Here is a 20,652-nt window from a genome sequence, read left to right as displayed (position 1 = left end):
TGAGGGAAGACATCAACAACATCAAGAGTTGTTTCACAGCTCTGAGTGTGGGAGTGAAGGGCATAATAATGCACACTGTTTCATAATAATGCTCAGTCCCAGTGGTTAAACAGAAAGCTTGATTAGGAGCAAATGGGTACTGCAAATGGTTGCACAGCTGGTGTCCTACAGTAATTTGGCTTTTATATCACGCTATTTCTTTTGAAGGTTGAGGACTGCTGTTCTAGGGTCTAGTTCTTAGGGTCAAAATGTGGAAGGAAGTAGCAGTAGAAGAAGAAGGAAAGAAATAGGGACCCCATTCTTATATTTTGTCATTTTAAAATGAGAAATTATTAATAATTTCCGAAACAGCAAGGATTTTCCTGTTTCATCAAAATTTTTTTTCCCCAACAGTTATACTTTTAGTATACAATTCCATTTATATCTTTTCCCTTTTTTGCTCCCTTTTTCCCATATCTGATGTTGAGACCTAGTCTTCCAATAAGTACCTCAACATAAGTGCATGTTATGTGTTTTATAAAGATTCAAGGATAGTATCACAATTTACCCTTGATGAACAGTGAGAAAGTCATATGTATTGGTAATTAGTGAAGATTCTTCTTCTTGAGTATATGGTAATCATAACTGCCTAAGGCTGGATTGTGTGATGATAATGACAGGAATATCCTTTATATAAGAGAAGAAATGCAGTACAGAGATGAGAAAGAATGCAGATTTAGAGAACTATAATGTCATGAAGGAAGGTGCATGTTTTCATCAATTGACAAGAGAATATGTTCTTTTTTAACCTCATCTAAGTCACTCTCTCTGCTCATTTGCCAAGGGAGGGTTCTGGAGGGGAGAGTAGTTGCACTCCACTCAAGGCTGTATGGTTCAATTTGTAGGTTTTATTCAGAATCTCATGATATTGACCTTTTCATATGTATTTAACATCTACAGTGCACTATCCATTTAAAAGTAATGTATCTATCCTCTTATTTGTACCCCCTAAAGAAAAATCTATCCACTGGATCTCTCAACAATGAAACCCCTTTTGAGCTTTCAGCTGCAGAGGCCTGGCAGTGGTGTTTCAACAGAATATTGATGCTTAGAAGTGACTGAGGACAAGAAAGCAGTGGGTGTGAGGGAGTCATCACAGAATTGATCTGGTGTAACCCTAGGATGTACATAAACGACAACATATATTCATAAAATTAGACAAATTCATTTAACAACTAAAGAAAAATGATCATGTAAAAATTGACTGAGCCACCAGAATCAAAGGGTAGTGATCACTAGTTTGACATCAGCAGTGACCTGTAAAAAATGGAATACCTCAAGGGTCAACGCTGGGAAATTTTGGGCTTTTTAAGTGTTCAATATCTTAATCAATGATCTGGATGATAACACAGAATTCACTCTCAGCAAATGTGTGAACATTACTATATAAGGGGAGTGACTGATATACCAAATGTCAGAGCTATTGTCCTGAGGGACCTGCAAAAAGCTGACAACTGAGCCAAAAGAAATCTATTAAATTTCAGCAAGGAGACTGTACATCAGTACAGGTTAGAATACCAAATAGCTAAATGACAATGTACCATGCACCTAGGTATGATTCCCTCTTATCATCTCCCTGTCTCCAGTTACTTGAAATTTAGAGATTATGTCAACCAACTGTGTAATCTTTGTGCAAACCTCCTGGAAAAAGTTGTAACAGAGTTACAGGAGAAAAACTGGCTCTGGACAAAATAAGTTAACAGCATCCTGAAGATTTTGTTCTTTTTTTTCATTTGTTCCATAGAATCAGAAATATATATGCTATCCCACCTGACAGCTCATATCCATTGCCATCACTAGTTAGAGGAGGCACTGGTCTAGGCTGGGCTTGGGGGGAATTTCACAGAATTCTTATTGAATTGCAAATTCCTCCAGTAAATCTCTAACGCCATCAGTCTGATTCAAAGACCACTGAAAGCAGTGCACAAGGAATTTGAGTGAATTGTACTCCATATTAGTGTCAGTTCATTGTTTATATACATGGTCAGTAAATCTGTAGCAGTAGCAAAAAGGTGTATATATGTACATTCATATGCAAAAGGAGGAACGTGCTCAGACATTTACTGAGGAATTATGATGTGAAATCAGAATAATCAGGTTATATCTATATTGCATCTCAAAAGTAGCATAGTAAACATAGGACTTTTAGTGGAAATATTTCTTCTGAGTTCCTTATCTGAATGAGTTTTGGCCTTTTAGTTCCATTATAGAAGTTATTATTCTAATGAGATGAAGAAGGCTGCTGATTCATGTACACTGCTCTGTACCAATGAATTAATGAGGAAAGAAAATTATCCAGTATATATCTAGTAAAGTGTAAGCTATAGCTCATTACAGGGAATTCCACACGTTGTTTCTCAAAAGAACTTGGAAGCAACAGGAAAAAGTTGACAGAATGTTCCCAGAGTGACACTAACCAAAGGTGCTAATACACTGTACAAACAGGGCAATACTGAATATCAGAATAGTAATTATATAATCTATATATTTTCTAGCATTGAGTATGATGGATTATCTGTAGCTAATATGCAGGAATGGTGTGGCTAAATTAAAAGAGGATTGTAAAAAGAAGCACAGAACTGAAGATTTACTCTTGAAGTACTAACAAAATTAGTGTAATCATTATGCAAAATGCATTGGTGGAAGAAAACCATTATTGGTATAGGCTATATTTGTTTTAAAAAGTATTTTGGCACAAAAAAATGTATTGGTGGGCAAATGTTGATATTGGGTCTCATATCAATCATATGCAGTTGGAAGATTTCACTTCACTTTAGTCTTAATTTGGTCTCCTAAGTGTAAGTCCCAACTATACATGTAATTCAAAGCTTTCAGAAGAACTATCACATCATAAACCTTTGCTTCTTTGCAAAAGTGTGGGCTCTTTGAGAAATCTCTCGATGCCTCACATTCTATTTTCTCCTGTCTCATGAAGATGATGACAGCAGATCAAGAGACATGTCTGTTGTCACCACCACCATTGCCTAGACAAATACTAATGTGCCAAATCTTTAAATCAGATCCTGTGAAATTTTCAAGTGGTGCAATGTGTCTGCTGTCTTCTCCATCTTCCCACTAAGTTTGGCGGTACTCAGCACGAGGCATCCTAGACAGGCTGTGGGAGATTTAATCTGAAAACCCAGGTCACAGGACACCCTCTTTCCTGGAACAGAGCAGATGGATGGGATAAGAAAGGTACCTCAACCCAAATGAGAAAATGGTGCTTTCTTCCTGGGCTCCGACAACATTTGTGACCTTTTGGTGGTGCTGTTTTGCATTGTGGTAGATGCTGTTTGCCCCTGTGCCGCTGGGTCCTGAGATTGTCATCTGATGAGGATAAATACATAAATAGTAGAGGAAAAGGATTAACATGACATTAAATTAGTAAAAATCAGGAACAGAAGCAGAAAGCTGGGAGAAAAATGTGATGGCCAAAATCATCATCATCATCATGTTAGCTAACATGATTCCCTATAAACTTAACTCTGGAAAATCTTGCCCATTTGATCTGACTAAAGGGACAAACAATACACTTGCAGTGGTGCTAAGAATGAAAGAATCTTAGCAATTGCCACGCTTTCTAGATCCAGCAGTCCCCTCTCCTCCAGGAGATCTGAACATCTAAAGGATTGCAAAGTTCTGTAGTCTGGGAGTGCATATTAGCTGATCAGGTTGATCTCTACTTCCTATTGTGGTCCTATTATTGTTACCTGGCAGCATGGTTTGGGAGCTCTATCACCTATCCAGTGCATCCTGCTCCTGAGTCTCCATCTGATCTCTATGTGGACCCCAAACTATTAATCCTGCTGAACATCCTGGATAACACCTGTCATCTCCCTCCTCTCTGTCTTCTCCTCTACCCAAATCACCACCCAGGTACTGGGGCACTACAAAGGATTCAGGATGACTTTTCTGGTCCAAGCTGCCTCCCTTCTCTGGTAACATGGGGACAAATCAGCAGGGAGCACACGGATGCTGCAAAACCTCCTCATCAGAGGAAAGCAAAAGAGTAAGCCTGTCAGTCCTTAAGTGTCTTTGAAGACACAACACATTAATTTCTGTCTAATGTCATCTTTTCCACAGACCACAGCTACTGAAGAACACAGTTTCTGCAGATCATGAACCTGAGCAGCTCCTGTGAGGGATGGTTGAAAATGAGCTCTGAATAGAATAGGTACATGAGGAAGGATTAGTGGTACCTCAAAGGCTTGAAGGCTGGAAGCATATATGAGGGCATTTGCTTTCTCTATATATCAAAGAAAAGCAGTTTTTGAAGTCCAGAGTTTTCAAAGACTCAAGTAGACTTGCATGATAGATGTGAAGTACTTTGATATTCATTGAGTGCAGGCATTTATTGGCTTAATTTCCTCTGGACGGGGTGTGTGAGTGGGGGGTTATGTGTGAATATGTGGTCTGGAGCAGCTTTGAGAACTAACTCAGCATGTTGTAAGTGATTTTCTTCAAAAGCTCATTACTGCTCCCATCCAGACTACAAATGCAGACGTAGTCCTAGACAACTACTTTGATTCTGGAACACTTAATACTTGTCTTCTACTTCCAATGTCTCTAGACTGCCCTATTTTTCCCTTGGCTTTTCTGTCTGCTGCTGTGAAAGCAATAAATGATGTTTGAATTTGTGGTTTTGGTTGATTGCTTGTTTATTGTGAAGGTGGTTAGGCTTCATGCAGTCAGATTCTAATATCAGGGCTTTGCGAAATGTATAAAAACCGTGATATCAGGCTACCTTTGCAGAGAATAAATAAGTACTGTACTTCTCCTGGAGACACATCATGTCATTTGAACTAGCTCATACTTCTAGTGCTCTGCTGGTTGATGCCTTTATTGACTTGTGGCAAATATAATTAAGCAACCTGTTGGTACTCAGTTAAAAATTTAAATGGTTTCTGAAGAGAAAACAGAGAAAAAAATTTTTAAAAACCCCAAAACACCACAGAAAAAGAAAAAAAACCCTTAAAGAACCCACTTTTCTAGCTTTAACCACTTCAGGGGGTTGTTATTTTGTTTGTTTTAATGTTGAGAGTCAATAAGCTTTCCCTGAAGTGCTGTTCTGCCAAGCATATGTACCTGTACTAAATGAAGGTGAGGTGAAAAGAAGTAATCAGAAATAAGCAGGATGAAATTAAGTCTGCCTCTAGGCATGTTTATGTATGCAAATCAAGCAATAGAATATTACAAGGGATTTTTCTAAGTGTTTTGGAAAACAAAAGCTTGTGGACTAAGGGTCAATTCTGAATGAGGCATTTGAGCTCACAAGTTTAGTTCATTTCCAAAACTCAAGAACCCTTCTTTTTTCATATTTCCTTCCAAAGAATGCATATCAATTTTAAACCATTGAAATATGACATTCAAATATGTAAAAGTGAGTGGAAACATTGTACATGTATTGAAAGAGCCAACACAGTCTAGGATTTGGCTGGACAGGGTTCAGGACCATCTTGTCTAGACTGTACTTTTGCCAAGAAAGTTTGGACCAGATGATTCTTGAGGTCCCTTCCAACCTGTTACTCTACAGTTCAGTGGCTTGAAAAGGTGCAGTTTTAACAGTATTTAACAATATTTAGTATTTTAACAGTATTCATTTATTTTTTCATTCTTAAATAATATAGTTCTCTGATAACATATTTAAGAAAGGATGGAGAAAGCTGCAGTACAACTGCATTCAGAGAAGAGAGGAGTGAGAATATGTGAAAGAAACAGCCCTGCAGACACCAAGGCCAATGAAAAATGAGGAGGAGGAGATGCTCTAGATACCAGAGAAGAGTGGTGAAAACCATGGTGAAGCAGCTGTGCCCCTGCAGCCCGTGGACTTCCATGGAGGAGCAGAGATCCACCTGCAGCCCCTGAAGGACTCCACCTTGGAGCAGGGGAATGCCCAAAGGAGGCTGTGACCCCATGGAAAGCCTGAACTGGACCAGGTTCCTGGAAAGATCAGTGGGGATAGGAGCCCATGCTGGAACAGATTTGCTCTCAGGACTTGTGACCCCATGGAAGGGACCCACTGTGGAGGAGTTTGTAAAGAACTGTAGCCTGGGGTAAGGACTTACATTGCAGAAGTTCATGGAAGACTGTCTGGAGCAGAGGAAGTGTGAGAAGTCCTCTCCCTGAAGGGAAAGGCATGGCAGAGACAACATGTGATGAACTCATCACAACCCTCATTGCCTTGTTCCCCTGTATTGCAGAAAGGGATGAAGTAGAGAAAATCAAGAGTGAAGAAGACAGGCAGGGGAAAAGCATTTTAAGATTTGGACTCATTACCCTACTCTGATTTAGCTGGTAATAAATTAAAGTGATTTTCCTAAGCTAAGCCTGTGATGGTATTTGGTGAGCGATCTCTCCTGTCCTTATGTATGCCCTTATGTCCAGCCAGGGTCAACCACCACACAGTACTTAGTGAACCCAATCAAATTCTTCATATTTTGAAGGGCAGGGACAAATATGAAAGTAAAGCAAGACAGTGAATATATTGAAATATATATTTCTTTATATTGAAAACATTTGAAGAATCACCTCAATTGAAAAAGTTTTAAAAGCTTTAGAGCTTTACAGTGACAGACCTCATAGGCCACACAGCCTGTGTGAAATTGGATTCCATGTGATTATTTCTGGGCAATAATTCAGAGCAAATAACATCAAGAAAGCCTTGCATAAATCCTGACAGAAAAAGTGGATTTAAATCAAACTAATAGGTTGCAAAACATATGAAATATGCTTTGTACTGTGCCTTGGAGACACATGGCCAAATCCATATTCAAAAAGTAAAAACAAACCAGAGTGATTTGAAGAATAAATCACTTGTCATCGTGATCTTTAAAAATGCCAGAATTTAATGCAAAAATATAATCCTAACATTTATTGCAGCAAAAATAAATGTCAACATATTAGACTTAACTGGCTAAGCCTTGTGGTAGCATTTCTACAAAGTGAAAGGAACATGACAAGTTGTATTTCACATTTATTAGAATAAGATTTGGTCTTCTTTATCATAAGCAGTAGATTTAAACACTTTATTTTAATTTACTTCGCAATATTGAGAAAAACATTGACTCAGATAAGAAGTGGAATACCATATACACTTTTCTCTGAAGCAATCAATCAGCTTTAGAAGCTAAATATGTAATATGAAAACACTAGAGTCTTGCAGTGGAATAAAAAATGTAACATGAAATGTTTGTGACATTTCACAGACACTACTTAGAAACATATCTGCTATATCTAGAGTATCATAAAAGTTATAGTCTACTATAGGTTATAACAGATACATCTTCATAAACATGTAATTACACATTACTATACAGAAGGTGTATAACTGAGACCATTTTTTAGTGCTGCTAGGTACTTATCTAGACACAATCAGTGCTCTAATTCCTTCTCAAACCTCGATTCTGTGTAACACTTGGGTGCTCTTCCTCTCCTTCCGTTACTTACGACATTATGCTTTCCAAAGTGTGTTCCTACACACTACTAACATAAATACACATAAGAAACTTAGGCATCATAAAGACTAGCAGTTTTTAAAATCTTGTATTCATAAGAAATAATCCAAATTAATTGGAAATTAATACATTTCTTTTTGTTATTGCAGTGGTAGTTTAGACTTCAAGGGATTTTAAATTATTGTTTGTTGCCTCACAGGTTAGCATGTTTAGATCATTTTCTTTCAGACAACAAATAATGTTTACATATGTCTAGAATAATAAAGTAACAAATATTAAAACATCAGTATGATAACTGCATTAAATATCTATATGAAATAACACTGTAAAAAGTTTATAATTGAAAAATACTTTAAATTTATATTTAAATTTGCAAAACTTAAGCACTTAGAAGATGACAGATTTTTACTTTATGCAATATTACTTCAACCTCTTGGTGCTTTCTATCTGACAATGTCAGAGGTAGTTATCTCTTTAAGAGAAAAAGAGAATGGCATATGTCGTCATGTAATTAAAGAACAAAAACATACAGGATTGTCAGAATACAGTATCATTATCTATATGAGAATTACTTTTTAGTATAAACTTTCCATTTTACAGCTTTGAAGTTTATTTATGTAGTGACACACAACAGTATAACATCTCCTGGTTTTGCTTTACATTTTCTTTTAAATGTTCAGTGTTCAGGTTTTTTTGAAAAGGCAGTGTCAGAAAGAAATATATTTAATTGTCTCCCAATGGCTGAGGGAAGATTGTGTCTGTTACATAAAAGAATCTACTCTGCAGTTTGCCATCTTTCTTGCTCCAGGAGCAGCAGCAAAACAATCCTGCATGTGGCAGAGCTGCCAGGAGTCACTGATGTGTCTGACTGATGTGGATGCTGGTGTTGGTCTTGTTGGAGCTCCCTGGAAAATCTAAATGATTTACCAGACTAGATGAAAGAGGAAAACCTAGTGAGAGAAAAGAGAGTGCTGGAAATGGTATGAAGAGGTCTCTAGTAATAGAGATAAGCCCATTAAAACTGTCCAGAGTGACAGTTGGTTTATTTACTAAAGCTAATAGGTACAGGTAATAGATATCCAGCAAAGGGCCAGTTTTTTAGCAAGTAGGTTAAAAAGACTCTACCTTAGAAAAGAGTATAATCATATGACAAGTTCAGAAGATCCATGACTATTTTAAAAGGCTTTTTTTATTTCCTAATATCAGACATAAACATTTGTCCCAATCTTTTCACTGAAATAAACTAAATTATTTTAGTTTTCACACAGTCTTGAAGCATGCATAGGTTTGGTTAGTACGAGATATGAGCCAACTGACTTGTTATGGATTTGTCCACGGAACAGGATACTTCCATTATCATATGTAGGGGCTGAGGGAAACATTCTCCTTTCTTGTGCACATCGGCAGAAAAGCTGGTACAAACTAAATGCTGGGTCTAATAGAAAGCTTTACAGCCTCTGCAAGTGCTTATTTTTGAGGAGATTCTCATATAGATCATCTCCCACATGGCTTTGGCAATTGGCAGAGGTCAGCTCTGGCTCTCGGGCATTTTAATGAATTTCACTCCCTTGGAATGCAACTTCTAAAATAGGCCCTATGACAGACTCATTACATCCTTTGTTGTTTGTAGGGGGCTTTAACAGTCTTATATGCAAATGCCTCCTTTTTATTCGCATAAAATACTATATGACATAAAAGTGTATGCAATATACTTCACATATCAGTAAAATAAGAAGTTGAGTATTCTTTCATTTGAATGACAAAATGTACAATTACACATTTAACACTGAAGTATGTGCTAAGAAAAGGAGTTGTAGCATATATTGATTATTGCATTTAAATTAGAAACTAGTTAGCATTTTTGATAATAAATAAGGTTCACAAATGTTTAAGTATTACACTGTTTTGTATAAATAATAAAAATGACAAAAAAATCTAATTACATACAATAAAATTATGCTGCAATCAAAGAATGAAAAGATAGTATAATATTCTTTTTTAGAGGAAATCAAGCTTCTCTTTCAGTGGAATCTTATTTCTGCCTAGATTTTATATCCTTCAACTTACAGATACATAAAGGTGTTTATAGACCTGAAACTGATAGCAACTTAAAAATGTTTAAAAATTTCTACAGAAAAAAATTTATTGAGCTTTTGACATATCACAAACTACATATACTTCTGCTCATATACTTTTGTAGGTTACATGAAAAATTCTCCATACCTTTCCTCTCCAAAAATCCCTATTGTATTTTTATCTCCTCATAAAACATTCACTAAAGCAAACAGAATGTTCAGGTAGTAATATTCTATTTTATGTTTCCACTACTTTGTAAAGGAGCTTTTTTTTATTTTGATTTATGTTTCATTGCCCCCTGCTGTTTGATAAAGAGCTTTTTTGTTTTTTAAAGAATCAACATCTTAGTCTACTTTCTTTACTACTGAAAAAGGAACTGGACTTGAAATCATTTTGTCTAGTTATGATCCCAAATTCAATATGTGCTTTTTTTTTACCTGAAAGACAGAAGCATTCAAATAGCACAGACATTCAATTAAACTATTATGGAAATACTGCAAAATGAAAAAAAGCGCATTCAAGTGCCATTTCCTGTCTTGCACAAAATATTGAGAAGGTTTGATAGTATTTTCATATGCAGTGTTTCATCCTTCTTTAGCTACTGTCTTGAGATATGGAATGACTCGTGATAAAAGTGTTTTCCTTACATATGCAGACCTGTGAGCCCTTACTCCTTGAGAAAGATTTTCTGTTGTTTGATGAGACTTTTCACTTGGATATTCTCATCACCTGTCTCAACATAATTCTTTTGATTTTCAAAAATATTTACCTGAAAAAGCTGTACCCTTTCTGCTGTTCATTTTTTTATTTTGGAAGCTACACAGAAATTTTGCCCAAGCAATACTGTTTCACATGGATAAGAATATCTAGAAGACTTCTCTAGTGGGATCTTAATATTAGAAACCTAGATATGACAGATGTTGACTGTGTCCACCAGCAAAAAATCTGTGTACCCTATGAATGGTTCTCTTCTTCAATTAATCGCTGTCATGGTAGGGGAGCATTGGCTCTACCAAAGTGAGATTTTCTTTTTTTTTTTTTTTTTTAATAAATGAGATATGTAGGCAATGACAGCAAAAGCTTGCTGCAAAAGGCTTCCATAAGTCACAAAATCTCATCAGTGTCATTAGAATTGTGGGACTATATTTAAAGTTGTGGGTTTACTTTAAAAACTGAATTTGGAAAAGTTACTTGGGCTTCTAACCCAAATCTACAGATACTCTATAAGGCAACTGAAGCCTATGGAGAAGAATAGTGACATTTGTACTGTTTCCACTACACCTAAAGGGTAGACCTACCAACATGAAGGGGAGCCTGAAGACTCAGGCTAATACCTGGTTTATCTTGGTTGATGAGATAGCCTGAATTAAAACCTCTTGTATCTGGCCGCACGAAACAGAGGGAGCATGACTTACCCACAACACTTTCTTTCAGTATATATGTCATTTTATTTCAGTTTGTCAGAGGCAAACTAAGAACATAGCCAATTAATTAGCTCAGATGACTTGGATGAGTTGATAATTTGTCTGTGCCCTGAGGCTTCTTATTAAATATCCACAGTTTATAATGTAGTACAGAGCTGGAATACCCGAGCCAGATCAGATGCTGTGTAGGTGTGTTACATCAGTATAAATGCTGAGCTCTATACAAGTTAATTTAGAATATTCCTTGCTTAAGGGAAGAAGCAGCTACAGCTAGAGCCACAAACACGTTTTTTTCTGTTTCTCAGATAATCAGAATCACAAGTACTTTTTGTGGAAAAGATTTATAGCGTCTGTCTGCCCACATCACAGAAAAGTGAGGAACTAAGCTGATTGCACAAAGAATTACTTCAAAATTACCTTTTGGGTATTTTAGTAAGGCTTTTGAAACTGACCCTCAAAGTATCCTTCTGAACAAGTTGTCCAACTGTGGGATGAGCAGGTTCATGTGTGCTGGCCAGGATTGAACAACAAGGCTCAAAGAGTTGTAATGAGTGGGGCTACAGCTGGCTGGTGACCAGCCATTAGTGGTGTTCTGCAGAGTTCAGTTCTAGGGACAGGTCTGTTCCTCCTAATGCAGGAGTTGAATGCACCTTGAAGTGCAAGGAGTTGAATTAAATATGTTGATGATACTAAACTGGGAGAGGCTGTTGGCTCTCTCAAGGGAAAGAGGACTTGCAGAGGGACCTAGATAGATTAGAGCTTTAGAAAATCATCAGTGGTATGAAATTCAACATAAAGAAATACTGTATTCTGCATCTGGGATGGAGTAATTCTGGGCACAATTTGGAGAGGAGCCATTGGAGAGCAGCCTTGTAAAGGATGTGGGGCTGCTGGTCAGCAGCAGCTCAGTGTGAGCCAGCAGCGTGTCCTGTCAGCCAGAGGGGAAATCCATCCTGGGGTGCATCAAACACAGAAGCACCAGTCAGCTAAAAGCTGTGATTATCCTGCTGCATTCAGCAGGTGCAGGCTCACCATGAGCACTGTGTGCAGTTCTGGGCCTCACAAGTTAAGAAGGATGTTCAGGTCTTTAAATGTGTCCAGAGAAGGGCATCTAAGATGGTGTAAAGCGCTGAAAGGTATGTCCTGAGGAATGGCTGAGGACTTTGGCCTTCTCTCATTTGAAGAAAAGGAGGCTGAGGGGTTACCTCATTGTTCTCTTCAGCTTCCTGAAGAGGGGAAGGGGAGAGGGAGGCACTGAGCTCTGTTTCCTGGGACCCACGTATGTGAATGGTTCAAAGCTGAGCCAGGGAAGGTTCAGACTGAATATTAGGAAGCATTTCTTTATTGAGAGGATGGTCAAACTTGGATCAGGTTTACCAGAAAGGTTGCTGATGCCCCAAACGTGTCAGTGTTTAAGAGGCATTTGGATCTTAATAATATGCTTTAACTTTTGATCAGCCTAAAATGATCAGGCAGTTGGACTAGATAATCTCTGTAGGTCCTTCCAACTGAAATATTATGTTCTATTCTATTCTATTCTATTCTGTTCTATGCTATGCTATGCTATTATATTCTCACTCACCCAGCCAGCATCTATGTTTTGTCTGCAAGAAATGAAAAGGAGCTCAAGACAAACAACAAAACAGAGGAAGCCTCTGAAAGAGAATGAGAGAATAAGTTTGAAGGAGAAAAGAAGAGTATTTAGGCCAGGGGAAGACTATCACAACATGCTTTTGTGAAGGAAGGTACAAGGAAAAAATCTTTGGAGAAATAGGAAGGTGAAAACGGGAATTTGGGAGAGAAAAGAAAGAAGACAAATGTGTACAGAGGCATTTCCATGCTCATCAGTAGAAAAAATAGACTGCAGTCCAAGGTTAGCTCTGGAACCTTTGGTAATAGTGTTATGAATTTATGAGTCTTTATCTTGTTCCTCTTGCAACACTCCCATCCACTCATACATATCCACATATTTCAGCTTTGTTTGCAAACACTCCCCACTGGATCCAAACCTCATAACCATAAAATATGAAAATTTGTATTTACATCTCCAGAAATTCCTCCTACAATCTTTGTTCTGGTTCAGTGTTGCTTTGTTTTTCCTGAAACAGAGCACAGTGTGTTATAATCTTTTGAATTTCTGTTTAAAATATCTTGATATTATTACCAAGAATTGTTTGCACTCTTGTCCACAGCTAGAAATTGTTGATTGTGGTGGCCGGTGAACATACATTACAAAGGACAGAAAGTTTTCAGTAAGACAAGTCCCTAGTACCACAAATACCTCTTCATGTTAGGGTAACCAAACAGGCTTCTCCCAGGGTGCATTGTTCTGTTATGTTAATCTATCCCAGCTTGAATTCCCTGCTTGGCTGTTGGCCTCTACCCCTTGTCACTGCCCCAGAGCTTCCCCATTGGTCCCCGTTCCCTAGTCCTGCCTTTTCCCTGCCCCCAGATAAAACTGTGAGTTTCGGGATCATGTTGGTATTTGCCTCTGCAACCTTCGACAGTGTAGCAGCAATAAATGCTCCTGCTGGAACGCACCCAAATGCCCTTCTCGACTCTTTGCTACCGACTATGTTATTAAACCCACCCGTGCGTCTGTGGGTGCTTGGGGGACCCCACAGAGTTGACCAGGGACAGTACTAGTTGATGGAAAAGCCTGAATGAGAAATTATCATTGTTATTTATATAGAAAGTTTTAGCATTTTAGTACAAATCAATGGTGTTAATGTTTTTCTCTTAACATTCTGGCTGCAGCATTTATTGTTTTGATGTTTCTTGACTTTCATTTTTGAGTTCTGGAATCCATTTATGCAATTATTTAGCAACATAGCTATTAGCTATGAAATTTACCTCACTTCCAGCTTATTCATAACTTACAAATGAGCATCGTGCCGTACATATCTATCTGAGATAGATCCTAAGTGTGCATTTTAATATTTGGGATAATTTTTTAGTGAGTTCTCTTCCTCAGATTGCTCTGATTTTCCATCCTGATCATTGCCAGAATTTGTTTTGTAAATCTTTCACAACTTTTTAGAAATATGTGTTCTGTCTGGTTCTCTTCCTAGACATTTGACTGTTTTCCCAAGAACTACAGTCTTAGGAAATTCCTTTTTGTGCCACTTTAACATCCCAATATATTTATCACTTTAGCATCCCAATATTTTTCTTTGTTTCTCTTAAGGGTCTGTGGCTCTTAAAAGAGTTGTCTGTTCTTTATATATCCATACTTATTGTTACTGTTTTTTCTCATTCTAGATTACAGTACAAGTGTCAGAGATAATGTCCTTTGACCAATATATATATAAAATAAATTAGGTCAAATACATGCCAAATCTGAGGCTAAACTGTGTGGAGGCTTGATGTCAGCTGTGGGTGGTATACAATACCAAGAAGATTACTGATTAGCTTTGTAGATATAGGGAATTCTATACCACAGCCTTTCTTTGATGATAGTTGCAAATTTTCCTATTCTCTAACAAAACCAGTTGAATGAAGTAGAAAATATTCCTATTTTTTATAGCAACAGAAGAAGTAATCAGAAGAACTGCTTCTGTACAGGTTTTGTTTCTCAGAGTCACATTCTTCTCTCTTGCAGTACACCTGAGGTCTGGTAATCTTCCCTAAAAATACCAATTGTTCCAGCTTATTGGGTTGCTCATAGAAACAATAACAGAAGCTGTTTCCAGAATGTAATTTGGCAGTATATTTTATTATCAAAATAATTGTGCAAGAATGCTCATTATGTACTTATGAGACATAAGGACATATCTGGAATATTTCTCAGCTTACATAACCTATTCTTCCCAAAGAAGAAACTACACACAAACAATCATATATAAATATGTAAAAAAGCCTTGATGGTATTCAATAAAAATAAACTAATATAGATACTGTATATCTGCTATTGCAGATTGCACTTCAGAGATATTTTTTCTTTCCTATTATTTGCAATCGAAAAGCCATTCTATTCATTAAGACAAAGTCATAGTAAAGCAGCTCACCACAGCAATAGGTTTGACATGGTAGGTTAAGAGTATGTTTGAGGCAAATCAGAACCACTCCGTGTTAACATCTGCCGATTTAGAGTCTGAGAGTAAAATACATACATACCTGGATATCTTCATAAAATGGGGCAAAAGGCAAATACTCTTAATATTATTGTTTTCTAAAAATTCTGATTCAAATCACAATCCTACTATTCTACATAAACTCCAAATAAAAATTAAGAAATACTCTTTGTTTCAACAGGTCATAATGAAATCAATATAGGAAAGAAAAAGAACCAGAGAAAAATCATTCTTACTTGTGAGGTTAGAGAATAGTGGTTCACAGAAGTCTCACAGAAGGGTGATAGAAATAGCATTGTATTTCCAAAAGGGATTCAAATGTGTAATTAACTATAACTTATACACATGTAGAAGGAGAAAAACTATCAGCCTTCTATACATACTAAGAGAAAATATATCACATGGTTTATTTTTTTGGACAGTTATCTGCAGATATTTTAGTTCTGTAAACAAGACTAAGCTCCATTTATAGAAGTCAAACAGTGTTATTTCAAAGCCAAGGGGGAATGATTTCAAACTGAAAGAAAGCAGGTTTAGATTAGATATTAGGAAAAAATTCTTTACTGTGAGGGTAGGGAAGCATTGCAAGTGGTTGCCCTGAGAACCCATCCTGAGAGGTGTTAGACGCCAGGTTGGATGGAGCTCTGGGCAACACGGTCTAGTAAAAGGTGTCACTGCCCATGGCAGGGTGGTTGGAACTAGATGATCTTTAATGTCCCTTCAAACCCAGGCCATTCTATGATTCTATGAATAATTGACTTCCTCATATGCATTTTTTTATTGTTTTTTTCTTCTACATGACAGCTGTAGAGTTATGAGAAGTAATAAGCTGAAATAAGCCAGGCTACTAAAGCAGTTTTGCCTCACAATATATTGATTGAGAGAAGACTCCCTACTCAGAGAGTGCTTCCACCAGATGATTATAGGCAGATAACCCAGATGTTCAGATGTAACTCATAGAGTTTGATTTTAAACCATTCCGGTTGAAAGATGAAAAGCCCATTTTACCTGGATTGTTGTTTACAGTCATGCTGGCCTCTCTCTGCAATATTTGCAGGATGGTAGCAGATGCGCGATAATAAAATTTGAACTACAATGCTCTGGCAAGTTCAAGCACTGAGCCAAAACAAGAAAGTCTGTTCAGAAATCTCTGCTTCTTAAGTTTTACATGAACTTTTCTAGAGTTTCATCACAAAATCAGAGAATTCTCAGGTTTGGAAAGGACCTCTGGAAATCACCTAGTCCAAACCCCCAATAAGGGAGGTTCATGTTTGTTTGTTTGTTTATGTGTTCATATGTTTGACAGTAGACCTCATTAGAAATTTTTAGAGGTTTTTTTATTTTGTATTTGGGTTAAAAGTTGATTGACCTTTATCTCTGGAAGATATAATAAATGCACAGCCATGCTATGTGTGCCAAAGGAAAAAGGAGCACTTGTGAATGCTTATATATGTATACATATATATATATATATATGTATATATGTAAAATTTGTTGACACATATATAGAAATACTGCTATTTGCCTGTGTGTATAGATACCTGTAAAGTGAAAAAAGCACGGTTTCTGTGCAAATGTAATAAAGAATGTAATAAATATTAAGAAAGTGAGGCAGCTGTATACTACTTCTCGTTATCTTCACCATTCAATGCATAATTCTAATATGTATTTCTGCTCAGTGTCAAAGGTTTACCCTGAATATAAAATTATTGTTTTATTCATGAGGTTCTCCTTTAGCATTGTACTATATGAATTTTCACCATATTCTCTTTGTGAGGTGAAATATTTACTGCAGTTACAAAACTGCACAAACCTTTCACAAACAGTCACTGGGAGAATTAGTCTTCATGATGGTCTCATTCTCATGTCTTTATTGGTTCTTCCAGCTGTCAGTTGCACAAATCATTGGCTCTACCCCATGGGTTTGTTTGCTGTGTCTTATTCAGGAAGACCTTTTTTTAGGTGGAATTAACTATTCATCCAAAAAGTGGTATCACAGTTACAAATTGCAAAGGTTCCATTTTAGGTGACTTGACTGGTCTTGAGGCCGTGACAGATCTTTATCTTTCTACATGATTTTAACAACTGGATCTTTCTGTTGATTGATCAGTTGTTAATATACTTACTACACTCTCTGTGTAACATTCTAACTTGCAAAGGAAAACCTTTAGTACTTAGTCATGATTGCTTGTATGCTGAAGTCTTGTTTTACCTAAATTTTCTCACTGTTACATGTTGGGGTCTCTCCCCCGCCGTGTAGCCCTGGGAGAGGGGCCCTGAGGGCACAGACACGGGGCTTCCCTGCCCCTGCTCAGCCTCGTTCCCATTGGTTGGTTTGTGTTCCCTGCGCGGGCAGAAGGACCCTTGGTCCCGTGACTGGAACAGTTCCTCCGCTGAGCCCCGGCCATGTGGCTGGAGAAATAAACATCTCTGAAACAGCTATCAAGAATCTGTCTGTCCATATATATTTCCTTTCCACGGGACTCCTGGTTTGATATATGCGTGTTGCAGGATCCCCACTGCAACAAATGGTGGAGAATTGAGAGCAGAACGATCCCCGATCCCTAAGCGACTGATTTGTGTGAGTAAACCCTGGAAACTTTGGATTCCTCTTCTTGGTTTTGCTTTGCTATTCCGTATCTAAACTATGGAGGAACCGTGGGAAGACTCTTGGCTCTCCGAGCCGCATATGGACATTTATCTTAAACTTAAAATGATTCTTGAACAACGATTTGTAAATTTTAGCTTGATTCAAGCTCAAAAAGAACTGAAACACTTCCTGGCATGGTTGTTTAAGAACTTTTTCTATGTTTCTTGGGATTTAATTCTTACCAAGGGCTTTTGGAAAACCGTTTGGACACAGTTAATACTGGAGTCAAAATATATGCCAATGGAAGAATATTTTCGTGAATATTATTTAGTTACCGAGACGGTTGAGCAATGTCAGCTGTGTCCTGGCGAAGGGAAGCCTGGCGCAGGGACCGTGCGGCCCAGGCCACGTGCACCGAGCGCTCTGCGAGCAGCAGCGAGGCAGTTCCCGCGCGCGGGCGGAGCCACGCGAGCTGCAGTGTCGGTGGCAGAGCGAGGCACGGCGGGAGCGGCGGGACCCGGCGGTGCCCGCACGGCCGCGTGCAGCGCGTGGTGGAGCGAGCCCCGTGAACTCCCGGCCGAGAGGGGTGGCGCGCAGGCGGCGGCTGGCGGCAGCGGCGGTGGAACGGAGCCGCGCCCAGCCGAGACGCGCGCTGGAACAGGGCGCGGGGGGGTCGTCGCTTGGGGGCCTGGCCGAGACGTGGATGCAGCGCCCGGCATCGGCAGCGAAGCTGCGACCAGAGGAGGCGACGCACGGAGAACTGAGCGGCGCGGCCCGGCCCGGCCCACACAGCCCCGAACGCGACCCCGGGAAGAGCGCGCAGGCACCGGCAGCCCCGACAATTCCAACACGGGAGCGACCGAAGGAGAGAGCAAAGACGCAGCGAGACAGAAAACTGCAGCCACTCGGAAAAAGGAAAAGATCATAGAAACTAAGATCTTAGGGATAGTAAAATGGTATAATGTTAAGCAAAATTATGGTTTTATAACAAGGTGTGACAACCAGCAAGACATATTCGTGCATAGAACTGCTATTAAAAAGAATAACCCTGAAAAATGCATCCCAAGCTTGGAAGATGGAGAGGTGGTGGAATTTAATATTGTACTAGGGAGAAAAGGGTTACAAGCATCGCAGGTCACTGGGCCTGATGGTGTTCCTGTAAAAGGCAGTATATATGCAAAAAATCGTAGTCATGTTAGACAGTATCTCCATTGTAAGTCCCCTCTACAGTCTCCCTTTCCTAATCCCACCTTTCCCTTTTACCCTATGTCCTATTACCCCCAGTGTATTCCCAATCCGTTTTTTCATCCATGGTTTCCCTCACAAAACCATGCTTTTGCCAATTGTTTCACCAAAAATCCCTTTCCAATGCCGAGTGGGGGATGGAAAGGGGGAGGGAAGAAGTTAAACCCTCTCCTGCCTCAGTTTCCCCACAAAGCATGCTCAGAGAGTCCTGTCTCCCTTCTGTCAGCCCTAAGATGTTCCAGAGAATCTGTTTGGACATTTAAAGACTCAGGAGGGTGGCTTGTTTTGTTCTGAAACTGTTCTTGTAATGTTTATCCAGTTGTTTTCATTCTCCTTTTATTAAAATAAAACGGGTGAGGTGTTGGGGTCTCTCCCCCGCCATGTAGCCCTGGGAGAGGGGCCCTGAGGGCACAGACACGGGGCTTCCCTGCCCCTGCTCAGCCTCGTTCCCATTGGTTGGTTTGTGTTCCCTGCGCGGGCAGAAGGACCCTTGGTCCCGTGACTGGAACAGTTCCTGGGCAGAGCTCCGGCCATGCGGCTGGAGAAATAAACATCTCTGAAACAGCTATCAAGAATCTGTCTGTCCATATATATTTCCTTTCCACGGGACTCCTGGTTTGATACATGCGTGTTGCAGTATCCCCACTGCAACAGTTACACCCCAATACAATTCCAGAGAACAAAGCCTGTGATAATTACATCCTTTCTTTTGTAAATGTGGTGGACTGATCTTGACCAGTAACCTGAGGTGGGTTGACCTTGGTAGACTGCCAGGTGCTCACCAAGATGTGCTAGCAATCCTCTCCCCAAACAAGAAGGGGAGAGAAAATATAACAAAAAGCTCATGGCTTGAGATAATGACAGGGAGATCACTAAGCAATTACAGTCATGGGCAAATTAGACTATACTTGGATGAAGTTAGTTTAGTTTGTTACCAGTTAATGAAAGAGAAAGATAATGAGAAGTAAGAACAAATCTAAAAACACCTTCCTCCCATCCCTCCCAGGCTCAGCCTCACTCTCAGCTTCTCTACCTTCTCCTCTCTCGTGGCACAGAGGGACTGGGAATGGGGGTTGTGGTCAGTTTGTCATAAGTCCTGTCAGAAGCCTGCTCCAGCAAAGTCTTTCCTTGCGTCACAGCTTACTTTAGAAGTAAGACTTTATAACTTTGTCCCAGTCAGACATAGTACAATGAAAAATAAGATACATGACTAGAAGTGCTGTGCTATTTTGTGCATCCAGGGATTATGCACCATCCAAAAAAATAATCATTAAAGTGTCATTTAAAAATTTTAAAAGTCACTATTAAATTAAATAAATGAGCAATTCAAGCATATACACTTAGAATGATAGAATCTGCCACCATGAAATGTTTTAAATCATGTTGAAAGCAAACAAAGTTATTTTTCAAAAGTTTTCTGATTGGAAGAGATATTTAATTCTTTGAACACCTGACATTAAAGAAATAAATAACTTTTTAAAAAAATCAACAAAGGCAAAAAAACCCCAACCAAACACAAACTCTTCAGGGAAACTTCAGCAAAGGAATTTTTTTTCTTTCCCCAAACTACTGATTATTTTGTGACAGCCTGTTGCAGTGGGGTCTCCTGCAACATGCATTAGACAGCGTAGAAAGAAACAGAGACCAATTCTTGATAGAAGTTTCAGAGATCTTTATTCTCCAGCCACATGGCCGGGGGACTGCCAAAGAACTGAGCAATCACGGGACAACCAGGGTCCTACCCAGGCAGG

This window comes from Corvus moneduloides, chromosome 5, assembly GCF_009650955.1.
Source record: "Corvus moneduloides isolate bCorMon1 chromosome 5, bCorMon1.pri, whole genome shotgun sequence".
NCBI lineage: Eukaryota > Metazoa > Chordata > Aves > Passeriformes > Corvidae > Corvus > Corvus moneduloides.
The sequence above is the reverse complement of the archived record's forward strand: the minus strand, read 5'-3'. Positions refer to the sequence as shown.